Source organism: Halichoerus grypus, chromosome 2, assembly GCF_964656455.1.
Source record: "Halichoerus grypus chromosome 2, mHalGry1.hap1.1, whole genome shotgun sequence".
Taxonomy (NCBI): Eukaryota; Metazoa; Chordata; class Mammalia; order Carnivora; family Phocidae; genus Halichoerus; species Halichoerus grypus.
In genome coordinates this window covers 130,615,848-130,627,312 of record NC_135713.1, presented here as the reverse complement: position 1 = coordinate 130,627,312, position 11,465 = coordinate 130,615,848, and the positions used below count along the sequence as shown (strand labels likewise).

At 43.3% G+C, this 11,465-nt stretch overlaps 1 protein-coding gene across 2 annotated transcripts in view; it reads left to right on the top strand.

The window, feature by feature from the left end:
* Positions 1-753: 753 nt before the first annotated feature.
* The window catches only part of MEGF10 (multiple EGF like domains 10), a 159,412-nt gene continuing 148,700 nt past the window's right edge, over positions 754-11,465 (top strand). For both annotated transcript variants that reach the window (XM_078067557.1, XM_078067556.1), the window contains exon 1: positions 754-1,370. The gene's annotated coding sequence lies outside the window, so the exon portion shown is untranslated. The remainder of the gene's footprint in view (positions 1,371-11,465) is intronic.

The window sequence follows — 11,465 nt, the reverse complement described above, 5'->3', positions numbered from 1 at the left end:
AGTGGTCCCCCAAAGGAAAAATGGAGGTGCTGTTAACCAGAAGATGGGGCAATGATGCCTGAAAAACAAACAATCAAGTAAATGCACTCTTCCCCTGGGAATTTCCAGGGGTGACCTGGGAGGAGGGTGATCTACGCTTATTCATTTCATTCACTCAAGCGTAATTTTGAGTATGGACTATTTGCAGACGCTGTTACTGACTGGAGACACATATACATTTGAGATGTCTCCAAAAAGAAAGCGTTCATATTCATGTAAGCAAGAGAAACCTGGTAAGAGAGGATCATCTGGCGTGGGTATGGAGCACAAGGCTTTTTTGGAAGGGTGGTGGTGGTGGGAGGTGATAGAATCCACCTGAATATAAACTGTCCAGCAGTTTGAGGTTTGTGTCCTTGCGTTGTTCGGAAGCCTGGAAATTCTTAGGTAGGGAAGAAGAAAGTGGACAGTTGGAGAAGCAGATTGCAGAATTCACCTCTTGGCCAACCCACAAATGGAGAAAAACCTTTTCATCATTCTTTCTGTGATTTGTCTCCCGGGGCCTCCTTGGCTAGTCGGCAGAGGGAGCCCTTCCCCAAGAAATCTCCGCGCGAGGCCTGGCCCAGGGCCGGGGAAGATTCTCTTGCGGGTCCCAGGAGTTCTCTTTGCCCCGCCTCTGAAAAGCAGGCTCCCTCACTACCCCCCCCCCCGCCCCCACCCGCCCCGCGAGTTCCTCGCTCCACCTCCCCAACCACTTTGTTGCCGCATCGCACACTTTGGCACGCCTAGGTCACCCACCCCTTCTCCGTCCCACATTTGCGCTCCTTCTCTGGCACCACTGGGGACGTGCCGTCCATCCAGCGGGCCGCCCGGCGCTGTCCCCAGTACCCCAAGTCCTTAGAGAGGGTCTAGAACACCTCCCAGGGACTTTGGCGCGGGGGCGCTCACTAAAGGCAGACGGGCACTCTCTCTCCTACCCCCTTGGTTCATTTCTTGCGGTGACCCCACGGTCTGCCAACTTCGCGACCGGACTATTTGCTGGGGTTACTCCTGGGCGGTGGAAGCCGCTCCGGGTAGCGGCGACCCGCGATCGGGACTCAGGAGCCGGGCCGGTAGGATCCTGCCGGGGGCACTAGGGAGTGCGCGGCGCCAAGCGGCACCCCCCTGCGGTCACTGCCCCGGCGGCAGCAGCTGCAGCAGCGGCAACTGCTCGCATCCCAGTCCCGGCTCGGGTTACTCCCCTCCTCCTCCAGCATCTCGGGCCAGACCGGGAAAACCTTGTTCAAGTTTGCGGCGAGTACTTTCCCCGTGCGCAAAACTAGGGGTCTGGAAACGCGCCGAGACCGGCCTCCTTTCCCGCGTGTCCACTTTGGAGCCTGAACGGAGACCCCCAGGTATCGCTCTTTTCTGGGACGCTACTTTGGAGGCTAACTGCGCTGTTGGAACAAATTTTGCTTCTGGGCTGGCTGGCGTGGGGGTGAAAACCGGTCAGAAAGGGTTGTGCTGCAAATCTCAGGATCCCGGGACGTGGGTAAGAGTGGGGCAAACTCCGTTCGGCAGCCGTTGGACCTTGGCCGGACGCTGGCTGGTTTGTTTTGGGTTGGGAGACGCGGGGGCAGCATGAGGTGGGGCGGGACGGGCTCAGGCTTGGGTTGTTTACGTTGTCTCAAGGGTTTATTGTCACTGTTCACATTTGGTCTTGTTATATGGGACCCAATGGGAACTTCCTGGAGTGTTTTTCCTGGAGAGACACCTCCCTTACGCGTTTTATTTTGCGTAATTTCGGCCCTTGCATTGCCTTGTCTGTGTTTGTTCTCTGTTGACGGGTGTCAAAGCTGGATGTAGGGAGGTTTGGGGAGTTGAATCAGACTGAGAATGAAAAAGCGGTTTCAGCAGGACCCTTTCTTCCAGACTAGCTTTACTTCTCTGGGATCTTGACTTGTTTTCCAAACTTTTCTTTTTCCAGTACTTGATACTCACATTGTGCACAGACTTGGGATGCTGCCTCTTCCTGTGTTCTCAGCGTCCTTTCGGGGTTTCAGAATCACAGCCTGGTGATTTAGATCAGATGGGGTCTCTTCCTGGTTGCACTGCCAGGCTCCTCAGGGAATGTTGGGAGGGGCCATTCTTCAAGACATGGAAAGATCCATCTTGTGTTAGTCCTTTAAATAACTTTGATCTAGGGCTTTTAGCCCTGGCTTAAGAGAAACCTTTTGTCTTCATATTTCTTTCTGGAATTAAGGATGGTACCCCTGAGTACATGAAGTGTCGTGATTTATTTGATGTTTCTTTAGATAATATCCTCATAGGAGGACCCAAATTCTTAGGAGAAAGTTTAAGTTTGGGGTTTTATTAGCCAACAAGTTCTTAGGCAGTGAAATCCATGCTGTTCCTAGGCAGAGGAGAATGACATTCCTTGCTGATTCTTCTTGCCTTTCTCCTTTATATCCTGGGTCTCACTTTGTATATGGTCTTCTCAACTAAAGATGATCCTTCATTCCTTAGGGATGAAGATTAGAATCCAGTCTTTTTATACCGAAGTGCCATCTTCCTGACATGACTGCTCCAAAGGGTCAGCTTACAGAGTATTTTTTGTTTTGCAGCTCTGAGATCAAAGAGTTTTGCAGAGGGTGAGCTCTGGGACCAGGCAACCTGAGGTCAACTCTCAACCCTGCCACTTTCCAGTTGTGTGGTTTGGGGCAAGTCACTTGATCTCTCTCTGCAGCTATAAAATCTGAATGATAATAATAATCCTTCTTATTGTTAGAATTGTGAAAAGGATTCAATGAGTCAATGCCCATGGACTGCTAAGCCTGGCAGGTAATTAGCTATTGCTATGATGAGGATATAGCTAATTATTAACCATTGTATCACCACCATGTTATAGCTAAGTGTTAGCTGTTATTTGTGTTGGGATGAGCTTTGGAGGCTGTGCTCATGTGGGCCCCAGTCCCACCTAGGACTAGATGTGTTGCCAGATTGATCTCACACACCATCTTTATATTGCTTTCTGCTAGGACCCTTCCAGAGGAAAGAAAGGTGCATGTGGCAGGACTGGGATTTTACAGGAGGGGTGATGGTTGGGTGCCAAAGGGTGTTGGGACAGGTTGGCAGGTGGGAAATCTACACTCACTTTACACCCTGCATACCGCCTTAGAAAACACCGCATATTAATATACGTCCTTTAACCTATTTCTTAGAGGTCCATCATTCATTCGTTCAATAAATATTTATTAAGCATCTATGGCATTTCAAGCTCTGGTCTAGGTTCCATATTATTTCAGTTCGTTGGCTTCATTTTTAAAATGCAGGAGTGTTTGCCTTATGTCCCCCCTTCCTCTGCCCACTCCAAGCATTTGAGGGCATCACATGACGCTAGCTCTCCATGAACTAAATCCCAAATACTTTTTAGCTATAATGATTTCAAGATCTGTTAAAATGAGGAGGACATACCACTGAGGAATTGAACAAAATATTCAGTATAACCTCCAGCATGTTACTTCTCCCATCAGCTTCATCATATGTAAATTTGTGGGGAGGGAGGTGGGGAAAGAGCTGGATAATCTCCAGGGTTCCTTCTGTCTCTACAATCCTTAGATTAGCTGCTTTTCTTCATCAATCGTTGCTTTTGAACTTTTTTTTTTTTAAACATTTGTCTTAGGTACATAAATTCTGCCACTTCCATTATTGCATGTTAATCAAATGAGTAATGGCACTGATAATTAGTAAAAAAGGAAAAGTATTTAGCTCTGTTTATATTTCATTATTTTCCGCTAAATTAAACTGTGAGAAATTGACAAAATTTGACCATTTTTGACCTACATAAAATGGCAATTTCATACAGCTCAACCTAATATAAATCCTGGCCCCCTCCACTTTGATTCAGATACAGGAAGTCTTGGGGGATATGGGAAAGTGTGCAGTTTGGCAAGTTCCCTATTGCAAACCCAAGTCACATGCTCACGTAGCAGCAGTGAATTTACCTTCCTTGTGATTGTTTGGTCTAACAGCATCTTTCTAAAATACAAATCTGATCATGTCTTTACCTTGTTTAAACATCTTTGGCAGCTCTCCAGATTGCAAGCATCATTGTCACGGGGTGCTTATTAAAAATGCGGAATTCAGGGCTTCACCCGAGATGCAAGGGCCAGACATCTGCATTGGAGCAGATCCCTAAATGAATCTGGTGGAGGTGACCTAAGATCACAATTGGACTAACAGCGTAAAGCCTAACCTCTTTAATGTGATGCACAAGACCAGCCTAGCACATCTTCTCTGGGTTGTTTCTTCTGCTCTCCTCTTCCTCTGGCCTCCAGCCCCGCTAACCTTGATCTGGTTTCTCTTCCTAAAAGCATGCATTGCCTGTCTTTACTTCCTCTGTGTATGCTGTTTTCTCTGCCAGAGATATCTTTGCTTCTCTTTTCAGTCCAGTCAACTTAATACCCATTTATCCTCCAAGGTACGTTCAAGTAAGACCCACCCTCTGAAACTTTTCCTAATTCTCTCTGATAAACTTAGTGATATCTCTTGTGATTGCTAGTCTACTTTGCAGATGACTTTAATATGGCATCTATTATATTATGTTAGCTGTATTTGTGATCTGGATGTTTGTGCAACTGATTGGTGAATTTACCATTCCTTATTTTAAACCTTTATCCGCATGACTGGCACATCATAGTTACATGATAAATGTCTAAAGAATGTGGGGGAAGATGGAATGAATGAATGCTAGTTGACTTTCCTTAGCACACGAAGTGTTTGGGATGGTCCCTATGTGTGCACTCAGGGCAGTGGAGAAGCCAGTCAAGAATTTATAGTTTGGCTAGACACTGTGTACAAAGTTAGTAACCTGGAGAGCTAAATGGGCAAGATAGAATATCCTAAGACTTATGAAACACCATGTGCCACCAAATTAATGTTACATGTTCAACATTATGGCAGCACCATGATCCAAGAGCTGATTTTATTATACCTTTGTGATGGTTCTGGTTGTGCATGACAGTGTCGGGGCACCGGGAGGGAAGCGCCAACGTTAATAAAAATAAAGAACTTTTGCCCTGTGCTTGTCAATTTATACATACCGTTATATTTGTTTTTATATTTGATCGTAAACATGGTGACTAGCTTAGTACTGTTTTTCCTACTTTAGTACAGGATGCACTCTTAAAAACAGATCCAAATATTGATGGTGCAAAAGCCTACATTTTATAAGGGATGCTGGCCCTATGAGCTATGTATATTACGAAATACCTCATTATATCTAGCCATTTATACACTGCATTCAGTGTTCACTCCTTTCTTTAATTTTTCTTTCTTTGAAATTTCTGTAATTTTGGTGATTTCCTTCTCATTTGATCAACAGTTGATCTGCTTAAGTTCAATAAATGTCTTGATTCAGATTAAAGATTTGCCATTTTTGGCATGCCTAATAACCTGCTTTTTTGTCTAACTTACATTAAGTTTTATGAGACCCAAAACTTCTCTTTATTATTTGAAGTTTTTAGTTGTTTCATTTCCCACTCATTTTTGTGATAATAGAAACAGGCAATAACATTTGAATGAGTGAACAAACATCACTGGATAACAACAAAGATGGTCATGTTGCAAAATTGAACTTTTAGCTCACGGACAACTTCACTATAAAATAAACCACGGAAAGTATTCATTCATAGGCTGATGCATGACAGTTCCAGTGACATAGGGCAGGAAGGTAGCAACATCAGCACGTGGAGTACAAACATCCAGATTGTTTGGACTTCAGATATAGCAATATTAAGAACTGCCCATGCTCTCCATTTCTCAAGGATGTATACCCAGTATTCTGTATTCAAAATTAGCTTAATTTTAAGAGTGAGCTAAAAATCACTGGATGTTGTTGATGTGTCTTCTTTTTCAGTTCTATTTCCAAAGTGAACTTTTTCAACCTGAGTTTAAGCTTGTGACTGGGTCTACTTCTGTAAGTCTTTTAGCTGGTCCCTTGATCTCTTCATTCATTCAATCTGAATTTCCCAACATTTTGTATTTATCTCTAGTCTCTCCTTTCTTCACAATTTAAGATGATTTTTCACGGTGGTTGTTCTAACTCTTCTAAAAACCATTATTCATTAATAACACTTGATGAGAGGATTTCTCATACGATGGGGAAAAAATAAGTACAAACCAGTGTTGTTTTACTTTATACAACTTTATTTGCAAAACTCTGGGTCGTCATGTGGATGTCATTTGTTAATGCGTTCTCTGCCATTAGCTTGCCTGGAAAGTGTGAATGTGATCACATATCCTGCTTATGGAGCTTCATTTCTAGTGATTTCCTCTCTTGTTTCGTTTCTAGTGATTTATGCTCTTAGATAAAGAAACTATGTAAAGCATTTTAACCACCTCAATTGCCAACTCAGAGGGCAATAAATTGTACCCTTCTCCCCAACCTTTGAAGACAAAGAAAACACTATTTCAGCATGGGAAGCCTCATCTTGATAGGTACATGTGCAGGATATTAGCATCTGTTAAAAACATCTTATCTTTGAGAGCAAGGAGGCCCCATCCTACAGGGTGACTGAGTGCCTTGTCATGAACATCCTGGCCAATCTGGATGAGCTGCACAGATCTGGTTAGTTCTCAGACCTCGCCACAGGTGATCATCCCATGATGTACCTTTTAAATACCTTCTGGTAAAGAATCCTGTTTGTCTTCTTAAAAAAATTTTTTTTGATGGCAAATTGAAAACCAAAACACAAATATACTTTTTTCCTTTTGGAGCAAAATGGAAGTATAAAATTTTTGTTTGGGGCCCAGGGGATTAATTCTGCAATGAAAATGAAAATTTTAAAATATCTACCTCCATTGTGATCTTCAGAAGGGTAATTTATGTTTTTGGACAAGGAATTAATGACAAGATGTGACTTTGGTGTTCTTTAAAAGGGAAATGGGTTTGAGTTTATTTTTGGCCATCCGTTATTTATTAGGTGTATAGGGCATAGGGACAATTATTATGTGGAATTACCAAAATTCTTGTCTTAAAAAATAAAGATAAAAAAATACAACTGACTGGGTAAGGCTGGGTGTAGTAAGGGCCAGTGGGCGGTTCTGAGAGCTTCTTAGAGAATTCAATTGAGAGAGAGGGCTCGGTGTGCTCACCAAAGGTTTCCTGGCATGGTGAGGCCTTGAAGAGAGAAGATTTGGATTATGGCACATTTTAGGCAGGGAAATGAGCTCTGCAAACATGTGGCTGCAGGCATTTGCAAGACATCTTCAAGCAATAGTGGCTAAAGCATTCTACAGGAGTGGTGAGGTAACATTTGAGAATCATTTCATGGTAGCCACACAGGGGCTCTAGGATGAGATTTGGCCTGCTCCCACGGCACAAGGTACGAGAGGAGCCCCTCAGGTTACCATGTTACCATTTCATTATATAAGTCAGATGTGCTTTAGGGCATCCATTGGGTTTCACATAAAATTAGAGCCCCGTTCCACGAGAAGGTGTGAAATAAGGAAACGGTTAATTCAGTCAACATCTCTGGGGCTTCTTGGGGGTGGGGTGTGGGGTCAGGGGCCATGGTTTTTCTAGCACCATCTGGATCTGAATTCATAGTTTCCCTTAAGATCTTCAGTTTAGAGATTATCTTGTCCCATTGCTGTACTGTCTCTTTGGACTTGAAATTGTCCACTGACACACAGATATCACTTCTTCTTTCTTTCACTTTGTAAAATATCATCCAACGTGTAGCTCTGAGTGGCTGGCTTTTAAGGCTTGGGACTGTGGAGGAAGTTCACATCTTAAAACTTAAAGCTATTAAACCATTTATGTTATTAATTATTGTTATAATTATTATATATGACCTATGATCATTTCATATATATATATTTTTAAAGATTTTATTTATTTGACACAGAGAGAGAAAGCACAAGTAGGCAGAGAGGCACGCAGAGAGAGAGGGAGAAGCAGGCTCTCCACTGAGCAGGAAGCCAGATGTGGGGCTCGATCCCAGGACCCAGGGATCATGACCTGAGCCGAAGGCAGCCGCTTAACCGACTGAGCCACACAGGCGCCCCTCCTATATTTTTTAATGGTTACTATTTAATAATTAAATTATTTAAAATGAAAAATATGAAACCCATATGTTTTTTAAAAGCCATCTGTCCACACCACCCCTGGAGCTTTCTTCCTGTCCATCTTTTTCTAAAGGCTCCAGTCTCTGCTAGATTACTTCTGAGTCTTCCTGCAACTTTTTCTGCACCTCCCTCTTTGTTCTTGTTGCTGGCCCAACCCTCAAATTCCTTTTCCCTTTTGACCAGCAATTTTTTTTAAATTTCCAGACTCATTCTCCAATTTCCTTGGTGCCCTGATCATTCTGATCATTCTCACCTGTCTTCTCCTGGTGTTTCCCCCACACTGGGATCTGGTACCCATGGTATAAACTATCCCCCATCTCCTGTGCCTTTCTTGAACAGAGAGATGTGCACACTCAGGCCATGAGTGAGCCTAGCAAGGCTTGAGGACTCCATGCAGCCTGTTTTCAAACAGAGGCCTGAGAATCACCGCAGATCCTGGCTCCCTTCTCACGATTTGGACTCAGTAGGTGTGTTGTGGGGCCCTGGGATGTGTATTTTTGACAAGGTATTCTGAAGCAGGTGGTCCATGGATGCACTGTAATCCTCTTTAGGGCTCTGTTGCTCCATTCAGAAGGCACAACTCTTTTTGCTTTTTCTTTCTTCTTCTTGTAAAATATTTTAGTGACTTGGTCAGAGGGGGTCAGGGAGAATAGCTAGTCTGTGAGAACCCGTGCCTCTCCCTCTCTGCTTGCAGGGACAATGGCTGTAACACAACGCTGTTCATGTGACAGCAGAGAAAGGGGCCCATTGTTCCGGGGTTGGCTGATGCTCTGGCTAGCCATCCAACTGAGCTTGGTAGCCCCAAGGAAACAGACACACTTGAATCGGAGAGACAAAGAAAGGAGGTCAAGGCCTTTCACAGTTAAACTACTTGCAGCAATGTGTCCGAGGTAGGATTTGGGAAGGAGGAAAGTAATTCTGTGGAAGCATCATTAATCTGGTTTGGGAGCGTGAGATGTGGCGTTAGGGAAACAAGTCTGTTAGAACTCCCAGTTGATCTTGGGCTAATGAAGAATTATTTCCGAGTATGTTTCACTGACTTATTGCAGGGTTTTATTATTGATTTGAAAAATAAAAAAGACCTCTCTGTCCATGGGAAGGCACATTTTCTCTGCCTCTTTTCCCTAGGTTCATCAAAGTCAGGTGTTTGATCCGAAAGTATAAATCAAGGCCTATGACCTCATAGAATGATTCCTCGTTCCAGGGTATGGTTATTGTGTATATCATGATGTGTTCATAATCTTTCCAAATCTAGATTTAGATCTAAGATTTGAAACTGAGAAGTTTTTTTTAAGATTGAAATACAGTTAATTCCATTAGAAAATTATGGATCTATTTAACAGTTATGATGTTGGGGGATTCCCTAGAAATCATTTCCATACCACCCCTCAACCCCAACTTCCAAACTGGATTCTAGCCCTGAGGAAAAGGCTTGCAAACTTCCTGTAAAGATCTAATCCAGAGCTCAACAATTGGCTACATTCTTTGTGTCCCAGGATTCAAATTCAAGGTCACAGCCTCAGCAAAGGTCACAGACTTTTCGCACAGGATTGCACGTTTAGCCTGATTACTCCCTTTATGAAAAAGTATGTCATTCATTCAGCCTTTGACTCTGAGTTTCCTTCAAAAGGAAACTTAGTCCCTGATTCCTGTGGATATTTGTAGGTGGCTATTTTTTCTTTCTTTTTCTTTTTCTTTTTTTTTAGTTAGGCCCAGAATACAGCCTTGAGTGGGGTAAAATGGGGAAAGCCTTTTCTGGATGTAGAAAGCCCATTTACAAAGAGTGTTCAGGCAGCTGGTGCTCATTGGCCAGTAGGAATCTTTTTGTCTCTGAGATAAGAGGTTTCCTAACTGGGAGGATTAGGCTGAAGGAGGTTTGTACCCAGGAGAGGGCAATATATGATTTTCTCGAGGTCACTTAGAGCTCCTTGTAATTAAGTCTGTCATTGCACCTTGATGATAGACTATCATTGTAAATCCATTAAAGAAGGAGAAGCAAGTGGATTTCAGAAAGGCAAGTGGCTTTATTTTCTTCATCAGACCTCCGCTTCCCCCTGCCCCTTGCCGTTTGTTTATACTTTACTGAGTGGATATTTGCTTTTACCAGTGATGTAGGTGCCTTTGAAGTGGAGAAGGGGAAGACAAACCTATTCTTTGCAGGTGGCAAAAGGATTGTGTTAAACATGCTCCTGATGAGTTAATTAATTTTCACTTCGTTGTCATTAGGCTGTTCATTTGGCTCCATTCCTGTGATTTGGAGAGGCTCGTTCCTCAGTGCTATGAGGGATGAGTACCGCGCTCGGCTTGAACTTCTGGGTGGATGCAGCTTTTGTTGAAAAAATAGGGAAGTGATATGTTGTCCTTTATTGTGGTTATGTCCTCAGTAGCACTAAATGCTTTTTTAAGGCACAGGGTGTTTGTGGGGACGTCGTTTTGTGTCAGAATTAGAGCCCTGCCCCGAGGACGGCTCCTGAAAGGCAGACATGGTTCTGTTTAATCTGGGCGTCAGTTACATGTGTGTGTTCATTTGGTGGAAAATGTGTTGAGCTGTCCAATTCTGTTTGTGTCTTTTTGGAAGGAATTTATACTTAAAACGCTCGAAAAAATTTTAAAGCATAATGTTTAGTATAGAATTTAAGCTGTAGCAGTGATAGAGAACAGTAAACTTTGGGAACCCCAAATGTCATATAATTTGGATCTTGGTGGAGCTGGGATAGCCTGGAGCTTTAAATATCCATGAATTTGGCCTTCCTTCCATAGTTGGTAGAGCCCAGGGTCAGAAAGCAATGGACCAGCCCCAGCATAGGTGATTGTTTTTATTTTTCTGGGCAGCACATCCAGTGCCTAAGAAATCCACAGTGTCAGCAGAACCCCACTCTTGAGAATCTAAAACACAAGCATCCCTCCAAGTTGGCCAACTAGCAAATCTCATTCCCATTACTCACCTCCTTCATTGCAATCTGTCAGGAAAAATCAGAGAAAGACTCTATACATTATTTATTTTTTTCTGAGTCTCTAGGTAACATCTTTCCTGAAGTCTAATATTGGAATGCTTTTATTTTTTTTTCTCCCATTTTGCTAACTGCGACTTAGCGGTAGGAGGTGTGGGGCCTTGGGCTCCTCTCTCTTGCTTATTTTAGCTGTCACTTCCTGAGCACCACAGTGAGCTCCAGGAGCAATACCATAAGCAAGAGGATGCTTCCGGCATGAGTGCAGCCTGTGATCTTTTTCTATCTAGAGGATATCAGCCATCACAGTGTGGGTCATCATACCTGCAGAACATTCTACCTTGCTGTTACAATGTGGAGCTAGTAGACTCAAACAGAGAAAACAGGAGGGTTTGTTTTGCTTTTAAGGAGAACTTGGAGTTCTTGGCTTTG